Genomic DNA, 11,904 nt, shown 5'->3' on the forward strand with positions numbered 1-11,904 from the left:
ATTCACCCTTTTTGTTTTTTTGTTTTTTTTTTTGATGTGTGTGGGGTCTGGTTAAAGTAGTTTTCCATGGCAGCCCAGTGAGGGGGTGGGCTAGGGCTGGAGGGCAGTAAGGAGAGCCTCGTCTTTCAGCTTTCACTGGGTTACAACTCCGCTCAGGAGGTTGGGCGCAGGTTTGCAGTTGTGAGCGCTCTGAGGTTGGCGGATTGGAGCAGGATGGAGTCGGGGTGGGGGAGCTGGGTCCCCAGCCAGGAACTAAAGGAACTCAAAGCTCTTACAATCCCTTGTTCTGGGAAAGTGTCTGCAGCCTCCACCCATTCAGCCTGCCCACAACAATTCTGTCACAGCCAAGCCGAGTTGCTCTCTATTTCCCCCTCCAAAAAAGGAAGATTTCTCACTGGATAGGTACTTGGTCAAGCCACAATAATAAAATGTGAGACAGAAGGGAATGGGGAGAGGTAGAGAAAAGAGGCATGGAGCCTGATGGTTGGAAAAGTTTAGGGTGGAGTGGTGGAGGGAGTGGGATGGGAGGATATAGGAAAGGCTAGTAAAAGATCAGAGTGGTTTGATACTTCTTTTGTTTGCAGGATTGACTGTGCAAGATTGCACTTCTAAGTAGCTTGTGAACCTGCCCACGTCAACAAGGCAAGCCTGCTGGGAATTTGTACTCCTCCTGCCTACTCGAGTACCACAGTCCCAGCAGGAGTAAAGGGTGAGGAGAGATTGAGATTTGGGTGTGCTGAAGGGACCTGGGGGCTCTCTGTACTGCTTTGCACGGTGAATGGTTTTTTTTTTTTTAACATGGGCAGGCACCGGGAATCGAACCCGGATCCTCGGGCATGTCAGGCAAGCATTCTTGCCTGCTGAGCCACCATGGCTCGCCCTGGTGAATGGTTTTGAGGCGGGAGGAGGAGTTGGCCACGGTTTACACTCCAAGTATCTTTGCTATTCGCCTTAGTTTCTCCTGCCAGGGCACCCGGCGTCAGGGTAGCCGGCAGGGGAGGCGTCAATTCCAGACGGCAGCTTCGATTCCCTCCAAGCAACTGGGGGTGGGATGGGACCAGTAAAGAAATGCAAAGGTTAATGTCCTTTTGTTCTTCACTTTCGTTGCTTGCCACATTCTCTTAGAATAAGATATTGATTTGCAGCTAAGCAATCCCTACATACAGAGAGAAAAACTCCTTTCTGTCTTTTCAGATCCACATTTGGAGGCTCTTCGGGGTTCACCTCTGTTTGGAGGAACTGATGGTTTTCATAGGTTGTTCAGAAAATGGCTGAAAGAAATTCGACTACAAAAGTTAATGTTTTTATTTCTGTCTCTCTCTCCCCACAGATGAGTCTGAAATGCTTGCTTCGGGCCATATGGAGAAGAGATTCCAGCAGGAAATTATGCATCACTATCTGTTTCTACTCAACTGCTTTTCGCTCTGTCAAGTGGACCCTTTGAAGCAGCCTTCTCCATACCTCAGTTTCTGACACGAATAATTGTTTAATTGTCTTTTAGTCTGCAGCAGATAAGGAACATGGCTCAAAATTGTACAATACTGTTAACTAAACAATAGCCCAACCACCCAGTGCAGTTTTCAAGGGAAGAAAAGAGCTCCTTGCAGATGTTAAATATATAATATTTTTTCTTTCCAAAGTGCTTTGCTTTGGATTATTTTGTTAAATTGGATACTGGATTTGGAAACACTGGAAACTGCATGCCATAACATAAAAGGTGGGATTTTACAACAATTAATGACTTAATTTTCTATGTAGAAAACTGAGGCTCAGAGAGGGGTCGCCACAGCCCAGCAGTCACACTGGGCACAGACCCACGTGTGTTCCTTGCTGGGGATGAGCCCTCTGCTCAGGGTGCCTGCGAGGTTGAGAGAAGAGCACGGCAGGCTTCCTGGAGGGGGTGGCTAGGAACACTCCAGGGGGAATCTCAGGTATGTCTCGGATCTGTTTACCCTTCCAGACCCTCTCTTTCCCTCCAGGGCTTCAGGGAGCCGCCTCTCCTTTGATTTCATTCAGTTGTTACCACTTTCGGCAGATTCCTTCCTTTTCCTCAGGCTGGGGAGAGGGCTTGGGGTAGCCCCTAGGTTACATATGTGCGTGTGTATACAGGGAGATATTGCTTTTCATTTTATATTTTATTTTTATTTTTAAAAACTTATTTATTTATTTATTTATTTATTTATTTATTTATACTGGGGACCCAGCGAAGCCTGGCATGGTGCCTGCGCCACGCAGTCTCCACCCCAGCCCTATTTTTTAAAACTTTTAAAATTGTATAATATAACATATATACAAAGCAAAGAGAGAAAAAAGCAATAGTTTTCAAAGTACTCTTCAACAAGTAGTTACAGGACAGATCCCAGAGTTTGTCATGGGCTTCAGATTTTCCTTCTAGCTGCTCCAGAATATAGGAGGCTAGAAGGAGTAAATAATTTTCAGCATCACAATCGATTTTTTTTCTTTCTTTTTTTTGTGAAAAATAGCATATATACAAAAAAGCAATACATTTCAAAGCACAGCACCACAATTAATTGTAGAACATATTTCAGAGTGTGACATGGGTTACAATTCCACCATTTTAGATTTTTACTTCTAGCTGCTCTAAGATACTGGAGACTAAAAGAGATATCAATTTAATGATTCAGCATTCATATTCATTTGCTAAATCCTATCTTCTCTGTATAACTCCACCATCACCTTTGATCTTTCCATCTTTCTCTTTAGGGGTGTTTGGACTATGGCCATTCTAACTTTTTGATTCTTTAAAAAAGAACAGAATATTTCCTCCCTGAAATAAGTGCACCACTATTCCATATTCTTACAAAGGTGCTGGCAAATCCCCTGGTGGGACCGTGGTGGGTGGCTTTGAGCTGTCAGCAGGAAGCCTGCTGAGGGGCGGGGGCCACAGTGGAGCTGGTCCCAGCAACCCCCACCACTGGCAGGGATGACCCCACCCCAAAGAGGCTCAGCCATGGAGGCTCAGCCATGGAGGCTCAGCCATGGAGCCCGGGCCACCCCGGCCAACATGAGGGGTGTGGGGCAGCACCCCAGTGGGAGGGCTCAGAGAGGGGGGTCCACGTGGGGGAGGGAGGAGGGCGGCCTGTGGTCCCAGGTGTTACGGTGCAGGGCAGAGAGGACAGGACAGTGGATGTCATCCTGGGGCCATAAGGCTGACCCTAAGAGCCGGCCTGGCCCTGGAGGCCAGGTGAAGAGGTTGGCGGGGACAGCGGCTCAGCCACAGGGACCCGGCCACAGATGCATCCAAGAGACGTCTGCCCCCATCCCTGTTTCTAAAGGGTTTTAATCTATTTTTTTAAGCCACAGACATTTTTGTTCAGATAAAACTGCCTGGAATGTTTGTTCAAATTGTCACATATATCTTTTTATGCTCAATACTTACTAGATCCAACAATACATTTTGCTAATTTCTTTGCTGCCATTCCTTGTTTGTTTCCCCCAAACTCCCTTTTGAACTACTTTTTCTTCTTGCTGGACTATACCTTCTAGTAATTTTTGCAGGGATTTGGGGTGGGACACTTTCTCAGCTTGTGTATGACCAAAATTATCTTTATTTTTGTCCTCACACTTGAATGACAGTGTACTTGGGTACAGAATTCTGAAACAAGGTTATTTTTCCTTAGTACTTTAAAACGTTGCTACTCTATGGTCTCCTTGTGTAACAAAGAAATCACGATTTAAGGGATGATTTTGATTACTGAACCATTTTATAGATGTTCCTCTTTGCTTTCTGGTATACTGGAGTAGACTGAGGGAAATTCCTGAAGTCTAAATTGTCATCAGCTGCCTTGCTCTCTGATAATGAGTGTATAGCCTTTATCTTCCACCCCTGTGATTGTAAAAACCCTGTGGCCAACTGTTCTAGTTTGCTAGCTGCCGGAATGCAATATACCAGAAACGGAATGGCTTTTAAAAAGGGGAATTTAATCAGTTGCTAGTTTACAGTTCTAAGGCTGAGAAAATGTCCCAATTAAACCAAGTCTATAGAAACGTCCAATCTAAGGCATCCAGGGAAAGATACCTTGGTTCAAGAAGGCTGATGAAGTTCAGGGCTTCTCTCTCACATGGAAAGGCACATGACAAACACAGTCAAGGTTTCTCGCTCATCTGGAAGGGCACATGGCAAACACGGCATCATCTGCTGGCTTTCTCTCCTGGCTTCCTGTTTCCTGAAGCTCCCCAGGAGGTGTTTTCCTTCTTCATCTCCAAGGGTCGCTGGCTAGTGGGTTCTCTGCTTCTCGTGGCTGTCGTTCTTCTCTGGCTCTCTCTGAATCTCTCTCATTCTCCAAAATGTTTCCTCTTTTATAGGACTCCAGTAAACTTCTCAAGACCCACCCAAATGGGTGGAGACATGTCATCACCTAATCCAGCTTAACAACCACTCTTGACTAAATCACATCTCCAGGGAGATGATCTGATTACAGTTTCAAACATACAGTATTGAATAGGGGTTATTCTACCTTTATGAAATGGGATTTTGATTAAAACACGGATTTTCTAGGGGGCATAATTCCTTTCAAACCAGCACACCAACCTTCATATGTACCCAGTTCTCCAGCTTTTCACTGGATCACTAAAGACAGCCCCTAATGTTTATTAATGCAGGGTCCTGGGTCAGCTCAGAGCTAACCCACCCGAAGTCCAAAGTTACCTTCATAACCAAGACTGGATCTGACCAAAGTGGGCCCACTGGACATGCGCAGTAGCTTAGACTTTAACTACGAGTCCCCTAGACCTCACGCCGCTGTTTCCTACAAAAGCTCTGAGACTAAGCATGGAATCAATCTGCACACGCGCAATAATTAGATCCCCTCTAATTACATCATCTGGAGCCACTGTGCTCATTATCCTCAACCCTGCCCTCTTTTCTCTAATATAACTATCGGAATTACTGAAGTGTGGGAGACAGATTTTGGGACCCTAGGCCATTTGCTCTCTTACTACGCGCCCAGTAATAAACTCTTTCTCTGTTTGAAACCCGGATGTCTCAGGAATTGGTTATTGAGCATGTCGGGCAAAAGAATCCACGCCCTTTGTCCAGTAGCATTTGCATCACTGGGGCTCATGCTGTGTGGTCAGACTTCTTCATGATCTATGGTAGGTGATCCGTTCTCTTCTCTCTGGAAGGTTGTAGAAAGGAATCTTTCTTTGTCTTTGATAGTCTGACATTTTGCTCCAATGTTTATAGGGATGGATTTGTTTCGTTTTCATATATATTGTTTCTTTCAGGCTACTTTTAATTTGAGGACTTCATTTAGGGAAAATTTTCTCTATCATTTCTTGAAATGTTGCCGCACTCTCTTCTCTAACTTTTTTCCTTCTGAAACTTTTAAAAGATAGCTTTCTAGGACTGATTGTAAAAATTCAGAAATATATGGCACAATACTGCCTGATGATAGCACAAAAATATAAGTACACTGAATGGAGCTGAATGTGAGGGAGGAGGGCCGAGGGCATGTGTGACACCAGAAGGAAAGATAGAGGATAAAGACTGACTTTATATAACTTAGGAATGCCTAGAGTGGGCAATGAGGGTGATTAAATGCACAAATATAAGATTGCTTTTGCATGAGGGAGAACAAATGAATGTCATCATTGCAAAGTGTTGAAAATGGATGGTGTACAGGAAAAAATACTATCAATGCAAGCTAGGGTCTGTAGTCAACAGTGACATTGTAAGATGCTTACAGGGAAGTACCTGAAACTGTTGAATTGTGTTCCAGTAGCCTTGATTCTTGAAGAAGATTGTAGAGCTATGCAGCTTTTACAGTGTGACTGTGTGATTGTGAAAACCTTGTGTCTGATGCTCCTTTTAACTGGGTATGGACAGATGAGTTAAGAAATAAGGCCAATAAATAAATAAATAGTGGGAGAGGGATAAGGGGTAAAAAGAATTTTGGGTGGATTGAAATAGGTGTGGCCAATGAGAGGGAGGTGTAAAGGGGCATGAGATGCATGAATCTTTTCTTTTTTTTTTTTCTATATTTCTTTTTCTGGAGTGATACAAATGTTCTAAAAATCATCGTGGCAACGAATACAGAACTCTGTGGTGATGTTGGGAGCCGTTGATTGTACGTCGGATGGACCGTATGTGTGTGAAGAGATCTCAAACAAATATATACTTTAAAACATGGCTTTTGGACCTCCTGACCCTATAATCCTAAATATTTCATATTTTTCTACCTCGTAGTCCATTTCTTTATCCCTGCGTGTTGCTTTCTGGGTGACCCCTCCCTCATTCACCCATGCTCATTCTGGACTTCAGTTCAGCTTTGGGTTTTCTCTGTGAACGGTTATAGATACACTGACCCCACTGCAAGGCCGGGGTGGAGACGGCTGCCTGGTGGTCTGTGCATTGCTCCTTCCCCGCCCGCCAGGGCCGCCCGGCACCTGCCACAAGACACCTCAAACACCATGTGACAGGGCGGCTCTCCAGGCCATCTTGGCCGGGGCTGTGCCCAGGAGCGAAGGGCACAAGGGGTGAGAGGCTGGTAAAGGGACTGTTAGGAATTGAGTCATTCGTTGTTCTGTCATGGCTCCCTCGGAGATTTTGAGGTACCTTCGGTGAAGATTTATCCTACTTTCCAAAACTTTTAAGGACTTGGATTTTGTGTCTTTTGGGTCTACTGCTGCTTCACGTAGGTGTAGGAGTGGCCCAGTCTTTCCAGATACCTTATTTCTAGATAAAAGCATTTTATTTCCTTAGAAAAATGATAAGCCATCTTCATACCTGACTAGCTTGCAATTTGAACAGAGAAATTTTAAAAACTTCTTAGGCATTTATTATTGGATAAGTAGACCCATATTTTTTTCTAATAACTTTAAGTCAAGTGCATGCCAGAAATTCACTTGAACTCTGTGGCTATTTATTTGCAGTAAATTAGTGAATCATACCAATAATTACTCATCAGTGCCCTATTTACATATATGTCTTCATATACAGAATGGAAAGTTTATTCATATCTCCAATTTTCCAAACATTAAATGTTTTTTAGTCTACCTACGACCATCAGATAGATTTCCGGCAGTATTGCTGGTTGCCCACACGAGAGATTTCGGGCAGCCTTTTTGGCTGCTATTCATCACCAACTTCCCCATCGCCCTTCTCTTCCCAGGAGCCACCCCCTTCCAGTGGGGGGCAAGAGGTTGAGGGAAGCATCACCCCATCCCCAGAGGGGGGCATGTGGTCAGGCTCAGCCAATCAGCGCCTCTGGACACGGACTGGCTGCAGAATGGGCGTGCGACATAAGGGACCCAGTCATAACGAATAATCAGCCTTTCCTTGGCCCACCTTGCAGGGATGCACCCTCTTTTCCCTCCTGGACTAGAAGGAGGAAGCTCACAGTCCGAAGGGGAGGCCGCAGACAGCTTTAAGGGGAACAAGTCTTAGGAAGAACGTGGTACAAGGAGGACAGAGTGAAGAGATGGAAAGAAATCAGATTCCGGGTGACACTGCTGTGCTACTGAAGCCAGTAATACCTCTGGCATTTTCAGTGATAAAAAGCCAACAGATCCCTCTAATTGCTTAAGCCAGTTTGAGCGATACTTTCTTTGTTACCTGCAGTCTTTAAGTGATATAGCTTAGCAGCAAGAACTAGGGTAGAACTTAACAGTTTATATATCATATTATCCAGCTTCATTTTCCCAACATCTCTTAGGGGGTATCAGAAAAGCTGCTGTTCCTCTCCTTTTACAGGACCAGAGGGACCTGGCAGGCCCCACCCTTGGTTAACCAGGAGACTGAAAAGAAGAGTGCCTTCCTGCGCATTTACTATAAACTTACATTTTCAGTCTCTTTTGGATACTAGTCAACCAGAGAGCAGTAAACGTCGTTGAATGAATGAATAAACAGAAGAACAGAGCTGGGAAAGGGAGGGATAGACTTGGTTTTAATTATTCATTCATTTTTCCAGCCAATATTTACCAAATGTCTGCTCTGTGCCAAGCATGATGAGGCTCAGTGTCTGAGTCAAACACTCTTTGTGCCTGCATCTCTGGTGGAAAAGAAAAGGCAAAAAGAAAATTGTTGACATCTTCCGTATCCTTACGCTCTTGTAAAGCTTCCACCAGGAGATTCTATATCTTTGAAGTTCTGAAATGACAAGTTTAGGGGGAACCCTTGGGTTCTAAGATCTCTTTGCCACCGCCCGCACTCACCGCTTCTGCCTTGGTGCGAATGGGCCCTTCTGGGTGCTGCCCGCTGCTGAGCCCGGCACGGCCCAGCGCTGGCTCGACAGCCCGCAGGGACTGACCTGCATCACTGCCCACGTCCTTCCCTGGCAGGAAGCTGGGAGCATCCGCTCACTCAGGTCTCTGGAGGGCTGAAGAGGGTTGCATTTTAGTAGTTTAGTAATGGATTAGAGGACATCAAACATCCATACTTCTCGAATGAAGAAAACATAAGGATTTGAGAATCTGTCAAATTTTAGAGAAACAAGAAAATAGGAAGATGATCATTCTGCAGGCTGGAAAACAGCCTGACTTTTTAATTCCCCAACAATGCAACACAGAACTAAGAGAAAGTGCAATCGAGAGATTTACCTTATCAAAACTAGCGAAAAGTACAAAGAATTAGAATTAATGGTGAAAATTGCTCTGAGATTTAAAAATTCAGCAGAGGTGTGTTTCCCTTTTTCCTGACCTTCAAGAGTTGCAGAGAGAAAGGGAAATGCTCGTTGGCTGCGTTTTGGAAGAGGGGTCTGGGCAGGTCAGCACCCAGTACAGGGGACAGCCAAGACTTCTGAGTGGGAAGGAGCAGAGTTCGCATCCCGCCTCCTACAATTTGGCCCAGTTATTTTATCCCTCCGAGACTCATCTTCCCCACCTGGAAAACAGTGATGATATTTTCTTCATAGGGTGTTGCAGCAATTACAGGAATGTATTTAAAGCGCCTGGCATGCACCAGGCACGGAAACGGCAGCTGTTATTTTGTACTTTTTATATAAGTAGGACAGACTTGGGCTCATTTAAAGTGTCTTCACACGTATTTCTTGCTTTCCTTAAAAGAGAAAAAAAATATGTGTCTTCAGAGACTGTCCATTAGCACAGAAAGGAAAAAGAAAATGAAGAACACACGGTGCATTTCCGAGATCAAGGTTTCGCTCTCAAAATGAGACGGCAGCTGCACGTGTGGGGGACCACGGCGCCCCCTCGCTTCCCCTCTTTTTGCTAAACTCACTGGCTTCCGCCCCGGGAAGAAGGGAGCCTTCCAAATGCCTCATGCTTCCCATCATGTCCGTCAGGACCTTGAGCGAGCCAACAGCAAAGGAGGGGGACGCCTGCGGATGAGTCCGCGCCTCTTCGTGCCCTTTCTTTCAGACGCTGGGAAAGCAACGTCTTAGCTCCTCACTAACCCTTCCCCTGCTGAGTTTCTGCACCTTTAGAATCCAGTCTGCGCCGTCCAGCTGGACGCCCCATTCATGCCCAGGGCCACAAGCCAGGCACGGCTGGCACCACTGTCGCCCCCTCTGGCCACTCCGGAGGGACCCAGCTGCTGGGGGCGGGGGCGCAAAGCCTGGGGGGTGGAGGGGAGGGGGGATGGGGCAGCTGCCAGCGGAGGCCAGAGAGGGCATGTGGGGTGACCTGGCGGCCGCTGGGCCGCTGTTCTCATCAAAGTTAACAGGGTGGGAGTTTGCAAACACTGGGCAATGGAAGCGATGTCTTGCGCAATGCGAGCACATTTGGCATGAGATTTATAGAGAAAACAATGTAGGGAATGCAAGTTGTTTTTCAGCTTAAATACCTCATAATTAACCCTTTCTTATTTTTCTTTCTTTTTTTTTAATTATGGATCTTGAGTTTTGATTTTTTTTCATAGTGTGTAAAGTTAATTACACACTTATTTAGTGTGGAACCCTAAATATGTAAAGTGCTATTGCCGTGCTCAAACGGCTCCTTTCTCCCATACATACCCAATTGGCCCCCTGAACCCGATTTGAGAAGCTTAGTGAGCTTATAGGTCATTAGAATTAGGAACCTACAAGAAGATTTGCACTTCTCCTCGAGGTCCTGGAAGAGATGCTTGAGCCGTCTGTCTCACTCCATTCCTATCCTGAGGTTGAATTTCAATTTGTTTCTTCCTTACAATTAATAATTGTGTACACTGCTATATCACTTGACACTTTTCAAAACATGTTTACTCACAATATAATGAGCAGAGGAAATTTTATTATTCTTTTAGAACACTGATGTTCAAATAACTTAATAGGTTTTGTTAATACATCCCCTCCTGCCTCAAGCAGTGATTAGTTTATGGAATCACTGAGTCCAGAGGAGAAACCACACATATTAAATTCAAGTTGCCAAATAAGTTTGAGATAAGTTCAATTTTTAAATGAAATTGTGAATATGTTGGAGAAAATTTTTAAAAAGTATTGTAGTAATTTAGAGGGGGTGTGATGGAGAATGACACTATCCCCAGGATACAAATCATAATGGAAAATATGGCTAGATTTGAGTACTTAAAAAACATGCGTACACACATGTAAAACTTCTGAATGATGAAATTATACTTTGGTATGCTTTGGCGTTTAACAAATCCAAAAGGCAAATAATAAACTGAAAAAAGATTGTGGTATAAATTCTGGAGAAGGGTTAATATCTTTAATATATAAAGAGCTCTTACAAACCAACAAGTAAAAGATGAATTCATATTTTAACAATGGAGAGGAATAGGAAATTCATGGTGGGAAAAGTAATAATAACCATGAACATGCAAACATTTTTAACCTTCCTAGTAATAAAATACATAAAAATTAAAATGATAAAATCCCCTTGCCTGAGGGGGGAAGAATGAATAGAATGAAAATAGCAAGCAGTGACAAGGATTTGAGGAAATAGGCACCTTTGTGCTATGCTGTCGGAAATTTAAAGCTCACCTTTTGGGAGAGCAATTTGACATTACATGTCAAAATCCTTAAAAAGGAGCATAACATCTGAGCCAGATTCTAGGGATGAATTCTAAGTAAGTAACTGGACATATCGCCAAAGACCCAAGTGCAAATGTGCAATGGCAGCATTTCTATCATGGTGAGAGATGAGAAACAACCGATACAACTCAAAATTGGGCTCAAATATATTACAATTAACCCATGGAAAGAAAGGCTGTCAGGCACTAGGCTAATATAAGCTAATTTTATTTAAGAAAAATACATATAAATTATGGAACACACATACATATTCGTAGCAATGCTCCCGGCACAGTTTTCAATGCTTGACTTGTCGTAATTAATTTACCCTTCACCACAGTCCTACAAAGTAGGCCCTAGAATGAACTCCATTTCACAAATGAGGAAACTGAGGAAGGGGGACTGGGTTTATTAATTATATATATCAAGTATTATCTGATTTTCCTGCACTGAACACATCACTTAGTGGTAAAGAATTGCAAGGTTTTTAGAGTTGCAAGGTTGTTCAAAATGATGAGGGAACGTGATTTTTCCTCCCTGTTCGGCAACTTTGATTACTGACAGACCCCCTGGGAATAAGGGAGGGCTGCTGGGCTTGCCTCACCCGTGCCTCCGCTAAGCCCTTCACTGCCTGGCCTCACAAAGACACAAAACGGGCATTTTCATCCCGCTTCCTTCTGATCATCTTTTCTCTAGAAGGGTCCTCGCGCCAGGCCCCGCATCCCAAAGCCCTGACCTGCGGCCCAGGAGGGGCCTGGGGCAGACCGGGAGGGGCCTGGGGCGGGGGCTGTGCAGGGCCACCGAGTGAGGCAATGCCTGTTTTTTTGCAGATTCACATCGTAACAGACACCAAGAGACCTAGAAAGAGTAGTGACTCCTCTTCAAATGAAATCTAAAAATTAAATTAAAAAGAGACAGCAGGGGTTGCCTTCCTTGAAAGTCGCCAAGTTGCACTTCAGCGCGGGATAGCACTGGACAG

At 44.4% G+C, this 11,904-nt stretch overlaps 1 long non-coding RNA gene across 1 annotated transcript; it reads left to right on the top strand.

Moving 5' to 3' along the window:
* Positions 1–325: 325 nt before the first annotated feature.
* LOC143679636 (uncharacterized) lies at positions 326–1,709 on the top strand. The gene is made up of 3 exons (XR_013173882.1): positions 326–402; positions 585–709; positions 1,331–1,709. It is a non-coding gene; the product is annotated as an uncharacterized LOC143679636 (long non-coding RNA).
* Positions 1,710–11,904: the final 10,195 nt, after the last annotated feature.

Source organism: Tamandua tetradactyla, chromosome 4 (assembly GCF_023851605.1).
Source record: "Tamandua tetradactyla isolate mTamTet1 chromosome 4, mTamTet1.pri, whole genome shotgun sequence".
Taxonomy (NCBI): domain Eukaryota; kingdom Metazoa; phylum Chordata; class Mammalia; order Pilosa; family Myrmecophagidae; genus Tamandua; species Tamandua tetradactyla.